The 19,113-nt window shown below is 37.7% G+C and overlaps 1 long non-coding RNA gene across 6 annotated transcripts in view; it reads left to right on the top strand.

Moving 5' to 3' along the window:
* LOC103879164 overlaps positions 1 to 18,141 on the top strand; it is an 83,201-nt gene extending 65,060 nt beyond the window's left edge. For all 6 annotated transcript variants that reach the window (XR_004178648.1, XR_004178646.1, XR_004178649.1 and 3 more), the window contains 2 exons: positions 10,835 to 11,005; positions 17,920 to 18,141. This is a non-coding gene — a long non-coding RNA (uncharacterized LOC103879164). The remainder of the gene's footprint in view (positions 1 to 10,834; positions 11,006 to 17,919) is intronic.
* The last annotated feature ends 972 nt before the right edge of the window (positions 18,142 to 19,113 follow it).

Raw genomic sequence — 19,113 nt, 5'->3', positions numbered from 1 at the left:
TTTCCAAATTTTCAGATTTATCTTCTTCCTCTGGAACACCAATTAGTCTTAGGTGCGGCTATTTAACATGATCCCAAATTTCTTGGAGGCTTCATTCATTATTCTTTTTTCTTTACCTTTGTCAGATTGGGTTAATTTGAATGCCTCATCTTTGAGCTCAGAAATTCTTTCTTATACTTGTTTCATTCTATTGCTGAAACTTTCCAGTGCATTTTGTATTTCTCTAAGTGTGTTGTTCATTTCCAAAAATTGTGATTGTTTTATTTTTATGACATTAATTTCTCTGGAGCATTTTTCAGCTGTATCCTGTGTTTTAAAAAATTTCTTTAAGTTGGTTTTCACCTTTCTCTGTTATCTCCTTGAGTAATTTAATAATCAACCTTCTACTTCAACCCTGAAAATACCATCATTCTTCACAGAACTAGAAAAAACAAGCCTAAAATTCATATAGAACCAGAAAGACCCCACATCGCCAAAGCAAGACTAAGCAAAAAGAACAAATCTGGAGGCATCACATTACCTGACTTCAAACTATACTACAAGCCTATAGTTACCAAAACAGCATGATACTGGTATAAAAATAGGCAAATAGACCAATGGAACAGAATAGAAACCCAAAATATAGTCAAATACTTACAGTCAACTGATCTTCAACAAAGCAAACAAAAACATAAGGTGGAGAAAGAATATCCCATTCAACAAATGGTGCTGGGACAATTGGCAAGCTACATGTAGAAGAATGCAGCTGGATCCCCATCTCTCACCTTATACAAAAATCAACTCAAGATATCAAAGACTTAAATCTAAGACCTGAAACCATAAAATTTCTAGAGGATAACTTTGGGAAAACTCTTCTAGACATTGGCTTAGGCAAAGAGTTCATGACTAAGAACCCAAAAGCAAATGCAATGAAAACAAGGACAAACTGATTGGACCTAATTAAACTAAAAAGCTTCTGCACAGCAAAAGAAATACTAAGCAGAGTAAACAGACAACCCACAGACTGGGAGAAAATCTTCACCAACTATGCCTCTGACAAAAGACTAATATCCAGAATCTACAAGGAATTTAAACAAATCGTGAAAAAAACAATCCTATCAAACAAGAAAAAAAAATAATCCTATCAAAAAACGGGCTAAGAACATGAATGGACAATTCTCAAAAGAAGATATACAAATGGCCAACAAACATATGAAAAAATGTGCAACATCACTAATTGTCAGGGACATGCAAATCAAAACCACAGTGAGATATCACCTTACTCCTGCAAGAATGACCATAATTTAAAAATAAAAATTAAAAAAAAAACTAGATGTTGGTGTGGATGTAGTGAAAAGGGGACACTTTTACACTGCTGCTGGGAATGTAAACTAGTACAACCACTATGGAAAACAGTATGGAGATTCCTTAAAGAACTAAATATAACTACCATTTTACCCAGCAATCCCACTACTGGGTATCTACTCAAAGGAAAAGAAGCTGATAAATCTAAGATCAAGGCAGGTTCTAAGCACCTCTTCCTGGTACACAGACAGATGGCAATTTCTCGCTGTGTCCTTAAATGACAGGAGGAGCAAGGCAGCTCTCTGGAATCTCTTTTATGAGGGCACAAATCCCATTCATGAGGCCTCCACCTAGTATAGATGGTCTATTGTTTAACAGAGCACAACACTGAAACTTAAGGGTAAAATACTACATCGCTGGTAGAATTTAAGAAACTTGCATTGTCTGAATAATAAATGACATGAGTGTATATTTTCACAGGTTTACAAAACAGAGAGGAGAGAGCAATCCAACTAATATGGCCACAGCTTACAACCCATTTAGTGTAAACAATCAAGAAATCTTTTTTAAAGGGAAGACTAACACTGATTTTTTTTTTTTTTTTTGCATTTCTGTAGCTCAATTCATGTTTGTATCCTAAATCTTTAATAAAATTGTCAATACACAAAATATCTTGGGTGAGTAATTTTTGAGGGAAATGAGAAAAAGCCTGATTTCCATATCTACATTTCCATAAAGAAGAGAATAGGCGAAGCTGCAAGAAGTGAGGCATGAGCAAGTTCCAGGACCCTGCAGAAGCAGCAGGTCACAGCCAGAAATGACCAGAAAAATGGAAACCCTCGGGAGAGGGTTTCACTTAACTCTGGGTCTTTATAGGGCAACCATGTGATAACAGGGAAAAAATGGATTTTGACCATCAGTCACTTCTCATTTGACTGATCAAATCTATTAATTGTGGGGGATTGTTTATTGAGACAAATCGATATCCATGAAAACGTAACCAAGGCAGGAAGAACTATCAGATGGAAGCTTTTGTCAGAAACTTGAAGAAAGACCTAAAGGAGGGTCAGTCTTAAGCTCTACACTGCAAAGCATGACTCAACCTCTGGGATCCCAGCTGCCCAAAACCATCCTGTAACAACCATCACAGTGGCCAAGATTTTCAGGGAAGAGATCAATAAAATGTCCTTCTTAGAAGGAAATGGGAGAGAATAACTAGGAAGAAGAATAGGAAAGGTGCTATTACATCCCCTGTGTCAGTCTGTCAGTTTATCAATCCAACATAGCAAAACAACAACAAAAATGCTTAATTTACTTCCCGGTGAGGTTCCACCCCCCAAAGAACTTCTAAATTAGAAGAGTAAACTTCAGATGAAAGATGAAGCAGCTTACATGACAAGAAAATAAATGTTGCCAGTCCAGCTGCTGCTCGGCTTCCAGGTCATTTCTGTGTCCCCTGAAAACGCCACAGGGATGGTGGAAAGGGTGTGAATCACAAAACAGGATGTTGGCATGGCTGGGGATACCTGTTATCCAATCCTATGTAGTGCTCCAGATGCTTTGAAATTGGCAATCCTTTGAAAACACACTCTTTTACTCATTTGTGTATCCCCAGAACCTGTCTTATGCCAGTAGCTGTCATATAATAACCCTTCATGATTGTTTTATAATAACAGTAAGCATACATTAAGACAGATTATTATGTGGCGCTAAGTACTTGGTACGGTTTGGCTCTGTGTCCCCACCCAAATCTCATGTCCAGTTGTAATCCCCAGTGTTGGAGGAGGGGCCTGGCAGGAGATGATTGATTCATGGGGGTGGTTTCTAATGGTTTAGCGCCATCCCCGTAGTGCTGTCTTATAATAGAGTTCTCACGAGATCTGGTTGTTTGAAAGTGTGTAGCACTTCCCCATGTACTCTTTCTCTCCTGCCAGCTATGTGAAGATGTGACTGCTTCCCCCTTGCCTTCCACCATGATTGTAAGTTTCTTGAGGCTTCCCCAGAAGCAGAAGCCGGTACAACCTGTAGAACTATAAGACAATTAAACCTGTTTTCTTTATAAATTACCTAGTCTCAGGTGTGTCTTTGTAGCAGTGTGAGAATGCACTGATACAGTACTTTAAGTAGAATTATGTGACTTAATTCTCACAAAAGTGTTGTGATGCAGACTGTCTAATCTCCATTTTATAGATGATAAAAAAGAGGCTTAAAGAAATTAAGGGAATTTGCCCAAGGTCACAGAACTTTTAAATGGTGAAGTCTGAATATGAACTCAGTCAGGCACTTTGACCTCCTCCAATCGTTGAATTGCATTGACCAGAATGATAGAGGTATAAATCAAGAGACGAACTGGAATATATATATTAATACATTCCTGCATCTCCTGCTTCTTAAAGGTCTGTTTTATTCTTCCATTGCTTTCTAACAACCCACTACATACTATTTTTCCTTCCTAAGTCTCTTGACCTTGAGTATTTATCAAGTGGGATAGTGATTCAATTCACTGCATTCTCTTTTATGTTGCAGATATGATATAGTGACTGGCAACTTGGTGCTAAAAATACTAGGCACAAACTTTTAAAATTGAGTTCTAGTAAAATAAAACCAGAGATCAAAGCTGAAAATAGCTTACATTTATTTGGATTTCACCAGGGGAACATTAGCTCTTTATGAGATTTGAAAGGCGATGCTTTTTATGATCTTTTTATAATTGGTTTACCAAAGCAGTCTGTCTTATTTAAATTCCAGTGATCCTGAAGAAAAATTGTGCATCCGTAGTTATCACGTAGTTGATGGACTTTAATCATTCATGACTTTAAAATTTTTTCAGTGCAAAGGAAATGTAGTTTGGCTGGATTCCATAAGAAAAATCTAGATATTTGTTTGTGAATCACTGTTTAAATGGCAGTGTAAGGTAATTGGCTAGATAGTTCACAAAGACAGATACTGTTTCTTAAACCTAGTGTGAGTAATTTGATTAAATTTATTCTTTCTTTATGCTTGGATACTCCTACCATAACAAATTAACAACAACAACAACCAGCCTAAATTAAGTACTATATTTTTGAAGTATTTCATTCTTTGGCATATGTTAATGAAATTAAAATAAGAAAAGAAAACATGTTGACTACTCAAAAGTACAAATTGCTTCTGTTTGTCTTATGCAGTACAGAATGGGAATGAATGAACAAACGGCAGAGGGTATGGAAGTGAAGCCTTCTTCCATTATGTCCAAAAGGAGATGTCCAAGGGAAGTGCTTATTCACTCAGTATTTAACTAAGGCTTACTATATTTAGATACAATTAAGAGGCATTTATAATTATCATTAATGATCTCATGTTAATTCAAGTATCCAAAGCATTTTAGCTAGGTTATTGATCACTGAAGCGTTAGACAAAGAACATAGCAGTGGTGCTTTGTGTATCTAAACTTACAGGATATAAAGGGAAAAGATTAAAATCTGTGTCAGGGCTGAACACAGGCTCAACTGCTGAGTAAAAGGTATGTATCTTTGTGTCTGATTATCAGGGTGGGACAGCGTGAAGCAATTGCCTACTGGCTTCACCCAGGCCAGTGGTTTTCAAACCATGTTCCACAAAGCCCTGGGTTATGTTTTGAGGATTATTTATTGAGACAACTCATCCTGATACTAGAAAAAGGTCTCCAAGAATATCCAGGGCCTCCTTAGGGTTGGTTAAGAGAGGCTGAGTGAGCAGAGCAAAAGCCCTAAATGGCTTCCATCAGAGCAAGTCTATTTTACTTGCTTTTGAGTGGTATTCCACTAATGATTTCATTTTTAAAAAGCGTTCTGCTACTAAAATATGTTAGAATTGTGTGACTGGCTTCTTAATTTCTTCAATTCTTCAGGTCTCAGCTTTAATACCATCTCTTTGGAGAGGCTTTTTCTGACCCTCCACCCATCCAAGATACCCTTTGCCTTAGAACTCTCTTACTCCTTACTATAAGCTTAATTATTTTCGGCTATTTATTTCCATAGTTTTGAATTGTCTGCCTCCTATATAAACACATAAGCTCTGCTATGGCAGATGCCTTATCCTTCTCATCCTCCTTGATCTTTTCTATGTCCTCTGTACTTTCCATCCTGCCTACACAAAGTAAGTGCTCAATAAATATGCCATGAAGAACTGAATGAAAACTAAATGAATGGGGTAAATGTGGTCATAGCTGTCTTCATTCTGGAATTCAGGCATGTCTCATTATGCCTGGAGGACCAGAAAAGAGAATTCTATACTACCAAATGGCCTATGTGTACACATGTAGCGTTCTGAGCAAGAACCAGTGTATAAAGAAATTAAAGTCAAAAGTTTCCTTTTTGCCCCATTCAGACACTTCGCTTCTCTGCATCTAGGCCTATTTCTGTAAAATGCTAGGATCTATGCACACACATGTGTCACCTGAAAGTCATAATTTCAAAGATTGTCAAACTAACATATTTTATTCAGGTTATCTATACAACCTGGGGTGCAATTATTATAAAACATTGTGGAATAAGGATGATAAATGCTAGAAAGTGGGAAAATATATTTGTTAGAAACTGAGCAAATGGGCTGTCTTATTGCAGGAGGAGCAGCTATGGTTTTACATCTACAACAAGTCAGGTGAAATAAAACAAGCAAGAGGCTCCACAAACCCGTCCTGTCACCTCCCGTAAGCACACAGAGACTCTGGCCTCAGAAAAGAAAGTGATCCCAAAGGTCTCTGGTTGCTTGTGATTCTGTGTGGGAATTTATGATTCTTATCTTAGAGGCATTGACTGTGGCCTTGAAAAAAAAGGCAGGGGCAGTGAGTAGACTGTAATTTATAAACATAAATTAAACAAAGTCTGCTCAAGAACTATTCTGACAGTTCAGGTTTGGGTAGGCTCTTTCAAGGCCTTTTTATTCTGGGATAGTCACTCTTTTTCTTCAATTAAAAAAACAGATTTTGTTTTCTTATTAAAAAATGTATGACTATGGCTTTTTTTCCTGCAGAAATTGTAGCCTTCATTGCCATTATTATCTTACACAAAACACCTAGTCTTTCTAGGTCTTTGCGCATCTTCAAGTAATCAAATAATCTATGAAATCAACAAAGAGAAATGGAAAGTGACCTTGAAGTTTGATTAATTTACAAACTAACCACAAAGGATTTTAAGAATCAAGGGACTGAATTAACCTATAAGAAACCAAATAGTGCTTTTTGAGTTCCACCAATGAATGAAGGTTGCAAATTGTTTCTGAAGGTCACCTGAATTACTAATTATTCCACGTGGGGCATGGGAATACTTAGCTTCCTTCCTTCCTTCCTTCCTTCCTTCCTTCCTTCCTCCCTTCCTTCCTTCCTTCCTTCCTTCCTTCCTCTCCCTCCCTTCCTCTCTCTCTCTTTCTTTCTTTTCTTTTCTTTTCTTTTCTCTCCCTCATTCTGTCACCCAGGCGGGAGTGCAGTGGTACAATCTTGGCTCACTGTAACCTCTGCCTCCCCTGATCAAGCGACTCTCCTGCCTCAGCCTCCTGAGTACCTGGGATTACAGGCACCCACTACCACACCTGGGTAATTTTTTTTTTTGAGACCAAGTTTTGCTCTGTCACCCAGGCCAAAGTGCAGTGGCACAATTTCGGCTCACTGCAATTTCTGCCTCCCGGGTCCAAGCGATTCTCCTGCCCCAGCCTCCCGAGTAACTGGGATTACAGTTGCATGCCACCATGTTGGGCTAATTTTTGTATCTTTAGTGGAGGCTGGGTTTCGCCATGTTGGCCAGGCTGGTCTCAAACTCCTGACCTCAGCTGATCCGCCCACCTCGGCCTCCCAAAGTGCTGGGATTACAGGCGTGAGCCACCAAGCCCAGCCCTAATTTTTTTGTATTTTTAGTAGAGATGGGGTTTCACCATGTTGGCTAGGCTGCTTTCAAACTCCTCACTTTTGCAAGTGATCCGCCCTCTATGGCCTCCCAAAGTGCTAGGATGACAGGCGTGCACACCAGCCTCTTTCACTTGTTAAAAAAAAAAAAAAAAAATCTCAGGTTCATCATTGTGTGAGATTGGTTGACATTAGTAAGAGCCCTGTCAGTCTCTGATCACTGTCGCAACTGCTCTTTATTTCTGTCTCACTTTCTATATGCTTGCTGTTGACTCCAAGGTTAAAAATGAGAAAATGCCTCATCAGATGAGTTTAATGATTATATTTTGTGACCTGTTATGTGAGTATTTAATGTAAAAGCGGGTAAGAAAGAAGCAAATACACAAACGAGCTGTACTTTCTGTGAGAGGAATTCCAGTGGGTGAAAAATCACCTTGGATGGACATGGTCGCTCACGCCTGTAATCTCAGCACTTCGGGAGCCCGAGGTGGGAGGATCGCTTGAGCCCAGGAGTTTGAGACCAGCCTGGGCAACATGCTGAAACCCAGTCTCTACAAAAACAAACAAACAAAAAATTAGCTGGCCATGGTGGCACACGCCTGTAATTCCAGCTACTCAAGAGGCTGAGGTGGATCACCTGAGTCTAGGAGGCGGAGGTTGCCATGAACCAAGATTGCACCACTGTGCTCCAGCCTGGGCAACAGAGTGAGACCCTGCCTCCAGAAAAGAAAAGAAAAATCGTCCCCTTCTCCTTGCAAAGATTACACAAGATCTATCGAGAATTTTATATGTTGCTTCATACAATGGGTCTAAGTTAATTTTTATAAAGCTCAAATTAGTTTTTATATCCCCATTCTTTAAAAATACTTTTATTAATGAATTCATTGATTTAGCAAGTATTTAAAGCTCATGTAAAATATCTGGAGAAGAAAATTGCCCTTTTCTTCTTGTGTCTATAGCTACAACCAGAAATATACAAGAATGTCCATTTTCCTGCACTTACCAGCACTAGAAATATTATTTGAAAACATTTAAAATTTTTTCAGATGCAAATTATAGCATATAGTGGTTTTAGTGTATATATCTTTGAGTTCTAGCAATGCTGAACTTTCAGAAATAATGCTTATTGGCTGTTCCCATTTCTTTATGAATTGCCTGTTTATGTTCTGTATTGATTTTTAATTGAGGTGTCCATGTTTTTCTTGTTGATTTAAAACAATTCTTAATCTATAAATAGCATTTATCTGTCTTATATTGCAAACATATTTTCTTTGCTTTTTAATTTTTGATTTTATTTCCCTTGGGTTGCTTTCTATGGTGATAAGTGGATGAAAGCCTTTCTCATTCCAAGATCATGAAAATATATAACTATATTTGCTCCTACTCATTTCACTATTTTAATGTTTAAACTTTTGGTTAATATGCAATGATCTTTGGGATTTGATTTGAAGTAAATATCTAACTGCTTTTCCCTCAGTGGTTAGCGATTTATTTTAGCACTATTTGTGAGCAATCCATCCACGTTTTACCATCTAACATTATTATAACAACATTCTATTGACAAATGCATCCATCTTTTCACTGGTGATATTTTAATTAATTTTTATTTCATCAAAGTAATGGGAATATATAGTTATAAAATAAAATAGCACTAAGAGACATAAAATATGAATTATGTCCCAGCCTCGTTTCCAGCTAGAGAGAAATACCTCCAACTTCTTTAGCCATTTTAATGTCATTTTTCATCTCTCTTGCCTAAAAAAACTCCAGTTATTTCAAAGCCTGTTATCATATGTTCAGATTCTGTAAACTCCTTGTTCTACCTGCTTGATATGATTATCAAAAATTGTCTGGAATTTAGTGCCTTGAGTATTGTCTTTCTCGCCGCCACTCTACTTCCCGATATTCTGCATGATTTCAATACCTACACAGATAATGCACATACGCTCTGCACTTTCATGGGAAGGGTGACCGATGAACAAGAGTAAGGCCACATTCCATAACACAGGGTTTTTAAATTATCAGATTATGCATTTGTGTGTTATTTCTGTAATTAAAAATGAGAGATACTTTTATTAAATTCTGTCTTCTCCTCAAAATCATAATCAGATATTGATTGATAGTACATTTAACTTAGGGACTAACTAGAAATGGAGAAGAAATATTGTTATAATATTAAGTCTTCCCATACAGGACTTGTTATCCCCCTCTTTTTATTTATGGGTTTATTTATATCCTTCAGTAAAATTGCATAATTTCATTATACACCCTGCATATTCTTATTAAATTTATTCTTACCATTTTATGTTGTTATTGTTAAGGGGTTCTTTTCCCCATAATATTTTCTAACTGGTTGCATATTACAGGATATCTATTAAATAACTGACATATAATTTAGAGCTCTTTTAAGTTCTAATTATTTGGCATTGAATCTATTTGTCCAGAGAGACAGTCGTATAATTTCCTTATGGCCTATCATGATCACTTAATCTCTCTAAGACCTGGTTTCTCTTAATCCTTAAAGATGGATAATCTAAGTACTCACCTACAGGTTTGTTGCAATGATTAAGTGAGTTAATATCTATAGTACACTTAATCTGTGCCCAGCACATACAGAACACTGTATCAGTATTAGATGTTGTTATTGTTACTATTACATAGTATCCCACTGAGATTCTGCATCCAGCACATTTCTCAGCCTTCTTTTTTGTAGGATCAAATTTACAAAAACAAACCAACAAACAACCCCATTAATAAGTGGGCAAAGGACATAAACAGACACTTCTCAAAAGAAGATATTAATGCAGACAACAAACATGTGAAAAAAAACTCAACATTACTGATCATTAGAGAAATGCAAATCAAAACCACAATGAGATACCATCTCCCGCCAGTCAGAATGGCCTTTATTAAAAAGTCCCAAGAAACAAAAGATGCTGGCGAGGCTGTGGAGAAATAGGAATGCTTTTACACTGCTGGTGGAATGTAAATTAGTTCAACCACTGTGGAAGATGGTGTGGCGACTCCTTAAAGATCTAGAATCAGAAATATCATTCGACCCAGCAACCCCATTACTGGGTATATACCCATAGGAATATAAATCATTCTATTACAAAGATACATGAACATATAATTATCAAATGTTTTCTGCAATTTAGTACCTAGTACATTCATTGCAGCACTATTCACAATAGCAAAGACATGGAATCAACCCAAATGCCCAGCAAAGATAGACTGAATAAAGAAAATGTGGCACATATATGCCATGGAATACTATGCAGCCATAAAAAGAAATGAGATCATGTCCTTTGCAGGGACATGGATGAAGCTGGAAGCCATTATCCTCAGCAAATCAATGCAGGAACAGGAAACAAAACACTGCATGTCCTCACTTATAAGTGGGAGCTGAAAAATGAGAACACATGGCCACAGGGAGAGGAACAACACACACTGGAGTCTGTCAGGGGCTAGGGTTGGGGGAGGGAGAGCATCAGGAAAAATAGCTAAGGCATGTTGGGCTTAATACCTAGGTGATGGGTTGCTAGGTACAGCAAACCACCATGGCACACCTATGTAACAAACCTGTGTTTACCTATGTAACAAACCTGTGCATCTGCACATGTACCCCAGAACTACAAATAAAAATTATTCTACAAGTGCCATCTTATCTTACTCTCTTATTCATTATTTTAGGCAGTCCATTTGTTCCAAAATTGTTAGGATGGTCTTGCCAAGACAAGAATCCGCTCATTCCACACAAGCAGTCATTTCCCTGAAAGCATGAAGTCTGCAGTTTACTGCTTCTCCTCTCACCTTTGTCTGTCTTGCACCACATCTTTCGTGATTTCCTCAATGTCTCTGAGGGTAAGTGACACTCTTCCATTGTTGCCAGGGTTCGTTTGCACTTCTCTCCCCTACCCTATTATTTGGGTCACTTCAACTGGCATTTGTAAGAGCAGAGTAATTAAATCGTATGTTCTAATTTCCATCCCGGATCAAAAATTACCTTTCTTTTACTCCCTAACTACTGATTTAGCTCTGTCCAAAGACACCTTCCTCCTAATCATCCTAATTGCCTTTGCCTGCAGTTGTGCATCTGTGGGTCCTCTCTTCCCCTTCCCCTTTCTCTCTTCATCCACAATAACTAAGAATGCTTTAAAATTGCAGACATTTTCTACTAGGAAAGGGTTATATGCAAACACTGTTAGAAGCACACTCAAGGTAAAGATTCTAATTAACACCCAAGTGGAAGTATCTCGCATGTCTGGCTCTGTGCCAAGAGGAATCAATCAGTGGTTAGTGCAGGAAATTAGAGAGATCAAACTGAAACAAAACTCCATCTTCTTCCCCAGTTATAATAACTCCTTGTCTTTCTGTGAGTTGTTTCACTAAAATTACATTTTAGTATCTACAAGCAATAAGTATTTAATTCATAGCTATCAAAGAAAAAGAGAGCAATTTATTATTGATAAAATATATTTTCCTCTTAATCCTTCACTGACATTGCTAATGTCATTACTTTGGACTAAAGTTTAGAAAAAAAAATCATTTGCAGAGGATCATTGTTAGAGTAGAATGGTGCATTTGCTGCACTGAAGAACTCAATGGAAGAATTACTTGAGATCTGTAACATAAAGACACTGGCGAATAAATTTCACACATGATTCAACTTCCCAAGCTTTGTAGTGAGAAAGGTAAATTTGTGCAGCGATCAAATCAAAACTCACACAAAGGCCTCTATTTGATGAACAAGATATGGAAACTACATTGTTCCCAAATATTTAAGTCTCTTGGCCCCAGAGGAGTAGAAAATTTGGATTGTTCTAATATTCAAAATTCCCTAATATAGAGTTAAAGTATGCTTGGAATAGGCTTGTAAAAAATGTCTTTGGCCTAGAAATGTTATCTCAAAACAAAATGACAATTTGCTTTTTAAGTTTGCCAAGGGCAAAGGATCTTTTTAAGTACTTGTTTTCTTTCTTTTTTCTTATTTTCCTGCTATTGCTGAATTTAATTAAAAAATTTATTCTCATCTGCTGGTAGATTTCTATGTTTTCTTATATTAGGAATTCTACAAAAGCTTAGAGTGGAGGAGGGCATTTTATCAGAAAAGTTTTTCCTCCGTATTTATATTTGTTATATCCATATCCGTATCTGTATGAAGATACATTTCATTGTATCTACAATTTTAGATAAATTCTAACCATAAATGCTTTAGAATTGGGTTGCGTGGGATCAGGCATCAGCCTGTCACAAATTCCAGCCAAATCTGAGCACAGTTCATAAGTCCCTAGATAATGGAGTTGACTTAGATTCAACTCCATTTGACACATCTTTTTGGCGACTAACTGGACAGATATTTGGGGATTTGTGAAAATTCTGAAGGGTCTTCCGTGACTATGAAAAGCCTGTAGAAGGTAGGTGGGAGAGTGCATAACGGAAATCCTTGCTCTTCAAGCCTCACTTAGGATTAAAGGGAATTACAGGTTTACTGTTCATTGAAGAGAAACAAATGCCCCATTACACAGAAGGGATTAGAGCCTGGAGGAGCATTTATACCTTTGAAATGAGGTTTGCTATTTGCCTTGGAGTACAGGGCTGAGAGGCATAGACTGCATTAAAAACAGAGCCCTATCTATGAACTGGAATCACAAAATGAATGCTATCCAGGATGAGTCATTCTTTAGAACCTTTCTGTAATAATTGACATTAAAATCCTGATCTCAAAATGAATTTGAAAATTTTGTCTCTGAGTGAATCAAAGAAAATATGCTTATCATTCAACAGGAGAGTCCTCCTGAATGCTATCATTTCCCAGTATACATCAGCCTCAAACCATAATGCAAAAAAAAATACAAAAAATAAAAAGGAAAAGCCCAGTTTGTATGATGGCCTGGATAACCAGCTGATGCTTTTCTTGAAAGACTGACTTGGAGTTTGTAATACCCAGGGTCTATACTCTGGCTTTGGTGCGAATGTGTAGAGGTGTTTTGTGAATTTTCACCTGCTGCCTCTATTTCATGAATAGATATTAACACAGGTGTTCAGGAATAAGGAAAATGAAGCCAAGAGCATTTTCATGTTTTATGACTTTATAGGATGCATGTGTATCTGTGTGTATTTACACGTAACAATTTGAAATGAATGGGAAAGAAGATGTATAATCTTCCTATTTGTTATGCCCTGCAATCTAAACTGTCTTTAGAGTATGACTTTAAAATTGACTGCTAAAGAAATCATAAAAGGGCTAAAGCAAAGGAAATTCACAGGTGCATGGAGCTCTCAAATATGATTTATTTAGTCAATCACTAAATATATTTTGAGCACATGTATATAAAGGGATTATGTAAGACACTATGAAGATGATGAAGAGGAATCACAGGTGGATTCTGGTAATGGTGTTTATTCTCTCATAGGACACATAGTCCATGTAAAAAACATTTACATACACGCAGATAGTAACATACACAAACAAATAACCATCATACAAAGCAAATGGTTACAGATATCATTAAGAGATGTAAATAAAACTTCCTAGGATTTCAGAGGAGGAATTATTTATTGGGTGTGGGGGAGATGATCATAGGGGGTCTTTAATCTGGGCCACGAGGGACGGATGGTCTTTGGCCTCATCCAGATAGAGCATAGAGGGTAGTGTTCATCAGCCTTTAGCCCAGCACTCTGTAATCTAAGGCCATTCTCAGGCATGACTACAAAATGGATAAAATTAGCTTTTTGTTCTTTCTTATCTTCTCTTCCTCTGCACAAACTAAATGACTAACTTGATAATTTGACAAACGAACTCATGCTAAAGCATAACTGACTAATATAAGGGTGAAATTCCACCTTTTCCAGCTACTGATGTTTTACCATGCTGTAATTCATGTTACTGTAAAACAACTATTCATGAAATAAAGGATTATTCAAATGTAACCCAGAATAAAATCTGTGGAAATGTATTTCCCTATCTCCATTTCACCTTTGAATTCCCTTTTAACTTGCAATTCAGTGCAGAACATCTTGGATAACCCCATCCTTTGCTAGCACTGCTTCTTTATGGCTATTACGTTATGTTAAATTTGTCCTAAAGCTGCCTGGTACATAGAAAACTGCAACCTAACAGTAAGTAAACACACTGCAAACTAACTTAATAATGTATCTTGGAACAGATAGCTGAGTCTCAGCCAATCACAGGCTACCAACTGATCAGGCTCTGTCTCTTAAAAAAAAAAGAAAAAAAGTCTCATCACACCATGCCCAAATAAGGCAAATGCTGAGTTGCAACCAATCAAGCTGTTTCTTTTCTTTTTTTTTTTTTTTTTTTGAGACGGAGTCTCTGTCACCCAGGCTAGAGTGCAGTGTCATGATCTCAGCTCACTGCAACCTCTGCCTCCTGGGTTCAAGAGATTCTTCTGCCTCAGCTTCCCAAGTAGCTGGGATCACAGGCATGCACCAGCACACCCAACTAATTTTTGTATTTTTAGTAGAGACTGGGTTTCGTCAAGTTGGCCAGACTGGTCTCGAACTTCTGACCTCAGGTGATCCTCCCACCTCGGCCTCCCAAAGTGCTAGGATTACAGACATGAGTCATGGTGCCCAGACCAATCAAGTTGTTTCTTTACATCATCACTTCCTTTTTCTATCCATAAATAATGCCTGCCCACATGCTGGGGTGGAGCTCTCTGAACATCTTATGTTTCTGAGAGATGGCCGATGCATGAATTGTTCTTTGCTTAAATAAATTCTGTTGTGCTTAATTTGTCCAAAGTTATTCTTTTAATAAGCCATCATTAGAAGTAGGATCCAAGGCTGGGTTCAATGGCTCATGCCTGTAATCCCAGCACTTTGGGAGGCTGAGGCGGGAGGCTCATGAGATCAGGAGTTTGAGACCAGCCCACCCAACATGGTGAAACCCCATCTCTATTAAAAACACAAAAAATTAGCCAGGCGTGGTGGTGTGTGCCTGTAATCCCAGCTACTCAGGAGGCTGAGGCAGGAGAATCGCTTGAACTCGGGAGGCGGAGGTTGCAGTGAGCCATGATCATGCCACTGCACTCCAGCCTCGGTGACAGAGTGAGACTCTGTCTCAAAAAAAAAGAGAGAGAAAAAAAAAGAACTAGGATCGAAAGTAGACCTTTAGTGACCCCCACCCCAGAAGCAGCAAGTAACCAAACAAAAGTACCCTCTGGGGTCATGGGTGAGTTCTGTCTCAGATTTGAGTTCCACAAATTGTGTTTTGATCCCTCTGAATTTATTTGCAAAATGAAAAAGTCTGGGCTGGCTTCAGAAGTGGTGAAAGAAACAGGTCTGGGTCTTGTAGGGAAGGCCTCGGGTTTCTGACAGATCAGACCAAAACTGGACTGGGTTCAGGGTAGGTGGGTAAGGTTACTAGAATACAGCGAATCAAGTTTGTCGTGATTGAAGGAGACTAGAACCCCTGCATCTGGAACTTCAGCCAATTTTATGCATAAGAACTATGGACCCAGAACCTGTGCTTCTCTGGAGAACCAGTCCAGTTTCTGTAGAGTTAGGGTTTTTCTCCAACTATATAACTTTCTGTATTTGCCTTTGAAGTATTTTAATTATTCATCTGGTTAAACAAATGGCCATTATTATTATTATTATTATTATTATTTTTTTTTTTTTTTTTTTTGAGACAGATTCTCACTGTCACACAGGCTGGAGTGCAGTGGTGCAATCTTGGCTCACTGCAACCTCCACCTCCCAGGTTCAAGCGATTTTCCTGCCTCAGCCTCCCAAGTGGCTGGGACTACAGGCACCTGCCACTACACCTGGCTCATTTTTTGTATTTTTAGTAGAGATGGGGTTTCACCATGTTAGCCAGGATGGTCTCGATCTCCTGACCTCGTGATCCACCCGCCTCAGACTCCCAAAGTGCTGGGATTACAGGCATGAGTCACTGTGCCCAGCCACAAATGACTACTATTTTACAGTTTACCTGTAATCTTATTTTGATCAAGTGTTTTAAACACTTGATATTTTGACAAACTTTCAAAAATCAAATTGTGAATTGTCTTTTTCTTGACTTCAAATTAACTTTGGAATTTTTGCGATGGACCCTTAAAACATCTCAAAAGGATATATTTCCTTATAGAAAAGAGATATGTTAAACTAACTGGGCTAATTTAATATATTAAATTATATGGGAAGCATTGTCAGATAATGAATAATGCTAAACGTTCTTTGAGTCATATTTGTATAGACGTATTATTAATGTGTGTTTCATTCATTGTATAAAATTCATAGAAATCTGATAGTTCTGTTATGCAATGAGTCCTAATTCTAGATATTATCCTAAAACATTGTGTATCACAGAAATAATCAAATCTTGTCAATTGCATCATTATTACAGTAAACTGTCATTAGATCTTTAGCCATGACAATTTTAAGTATTATTATTTGCAAAGAATTAATTGTTTTACTCTAGCCTTTTCCTGAATGCTATTACAAATCACTATAAATCTGACATGCTTTGTCTTCAAGGGGATTCATGGAAAGGAATCTGACAAGTACAGGTTTCTGAACTTTAAGATCATACCACTCATCTCAGTAAGAATTCTCAGAACTGTAATGAAGAAACTGATTGGTTCATACACCTGGTTGGTAGCCCAACATCAAACAGAATGAGAACTAAGTGAATATCAAGGAAATGCTTCAGAAGATTTTCATGCTACCAGCCAGTACTGAAATTGTAAACATATGCAATTTTAATGAACTTTATAAGACTGACCCAAGTCAAATTACCTATGATAAACAGTGCTATGCACCTGAATTTGAGAAATAAAACTTGTATTCGAAAGCATGTAAATTCAGTGTTAAGTGTGGACTCATAGAGAACCGAAATGGCTGACTGGCCCTTAAATCTTCCTTTATGCTCTATGACTTATTATAGGGTAGATAAAATTATACAAGTTGTGAAATAAATAGTGTGGTGGCTATTCTGAAATTGCTAAAGTGTTTTATAACCAATGTTTTGTTTCTCATACTCATAATTCCAGTAAGACAACAAAAAACTCAGGTAATACATTTCTGGTACCTGCTGTATTATTAAAACACTTACAGGTGGATTTCATTCAATTGCTGTCTTTAATTCAAGCTTTCTGGTTGTAGAGAAGCTTTCTCAGGCAGGAAGGCCAATGCTATAACAGTAGCTGAAAGGTTATTGGAAAATGTGCTTCTCTTATGGAACATTACTGAAAAAATCCCCAGTGATGGAGGTACTGGTTTCACTAGGCAAGTTGTAAGACAAACAAAATATTACAAATGCAACAACATTTGGAAAAGTCAACTGAATCAATTGGATTGCCTTGGTCAAAAGTGTTATCAATTGATGGTGATCAGATCCACTCCCACTGGAAAACACAGATTGACCTTTTATAAAATAGTTACTAGAAGGCCTGTTCTCCTAATAATAGAACCTCATGTATCTCCTGCTCTTACAAACTCTGACATAACTCAATATGGCAAAGCTTTAGTACATTAAGGCAAAGTATATTTTCACCAGGTAAAAAAGAAGCCCTTCATCGTGCACCAAATGGTGACACCAGAAATTTCATGATCTAGATCCCAGAGTTTGTGTCCTTTGGAAAAGACATCAGAAAAATGTTGCCCTTAAACTCCATTCGAAAGGGATTTACCAAGTTCTTCTCTGGAGCAAAAGTTTAGGGCCTTGTGCTTAATAAAGCCCCTTTGGACTTTTAAAACTGTATAATCATTGGAGACCTCAAGGTAAAACTGACCATGATGTTTATTTTCAGAAGCAGACAGCATTCTAGATGTGGACGGCTTTCCCAAGATCACAGATCAAGACATCTCCTCGTCACTGTAAAACCTTTGTTCCTTTTCTTCTTTGCCCTGTGTTTCTTTTCTATTCATACATGGCGAAATCATGCAACAATTAAGATTTCATAATGTATAGCTTCCACTGGGAACTTACTTGAGTGTTGGATATGTCACATTAAACCTAAATCCTTAAATGATGTTAGAGGTTCTCTGGTTCACCCCATAACAAATTTCACTGATATTTCAAGTATGACTGTTTGTTCACATTGCGCATTTGGTACTTTCTGTAGAGTTAGGTTTTTAGATTCAGGTATTTTAGATTTCTTAATTCTTAGAGTAGGCAAAACCTAGTGAGGGTTTCTTTTGTTTTGTTTTGTTTTTCTTTTTTGAGACGAAATCTCATTCTGTCGCCCAGGCTGGAGTGCAGTGGCGCTATCTCCGCTCACGGCAAGTTCTGCCTCCCGGGTTCACGCCATTCTGCTGCCTCAGCCTCCTGAGTAGCTGGGACTACAGGCGCCACGACACCCAGCTAATTTTCTTGTATTTTTTTAGTAGAGACGGGGTTTCACCGTGTTAGCCAGGATGGTCTCGATCGCCTGACCTCATGATCCGCCTGCCTCGGCCTCCCAAAGAGCTGGGATTACGGGCGTGAGCCACCGTGCCCTGCCCCTAGTGAGGGTTTTGTAGTTAAATTATGCCATACATTGAATAAGAAAACAAACAAACAAAAAAGATAATTTGAGAGTTTGTAGACAAATTTATAACTCCAATTTCTTATCTGTTAGCCTCCAAACACATGATTGTTCAATAATGGAGCCTTTGACAAAAAATACTAGTGCTTCCCTACTGATGACCCCAACGCACAAGGCATTCCACAGAGAACTGTCTGTTGTGCCCATGTACAATTTATTTTTAATCTGTGCAGAATTTAATAATTAAGCATATGTGTTGTCAACTCTATGTCTCAGTAAGTGGAAAATAAGGGACCAATGTGGATTAAGGATTTTAACAGTACTATTGTCACTCCATAATCAATTGGAAACTGAACATTAGTTTATACCTGTTAATTTTCACTATGAAATAAAGAGAAATTTGCCAGCAGGCACAAAATCCCTTTAAATGGCCTTCTTTTGGTAGACTGCTCCTTCCTTACTATGGCATAAATGTAA

Source organism: Papio anubis, chromosome 15 (genome assembly GCF_008728515.1).
Source record: "Papio anubis isolate 15944 chromosome 15, Panubis1.0, whole genome shotgun sequence".
Lineage (NCBI taxonomy): Eukaryota > Metazoa > Chordata > Mammalia > Primates > Cercopithecidae > Papio > Papio anubis.
This window is presented reverse-complemented; position numbering and strand designations above follow the sequence as displayed.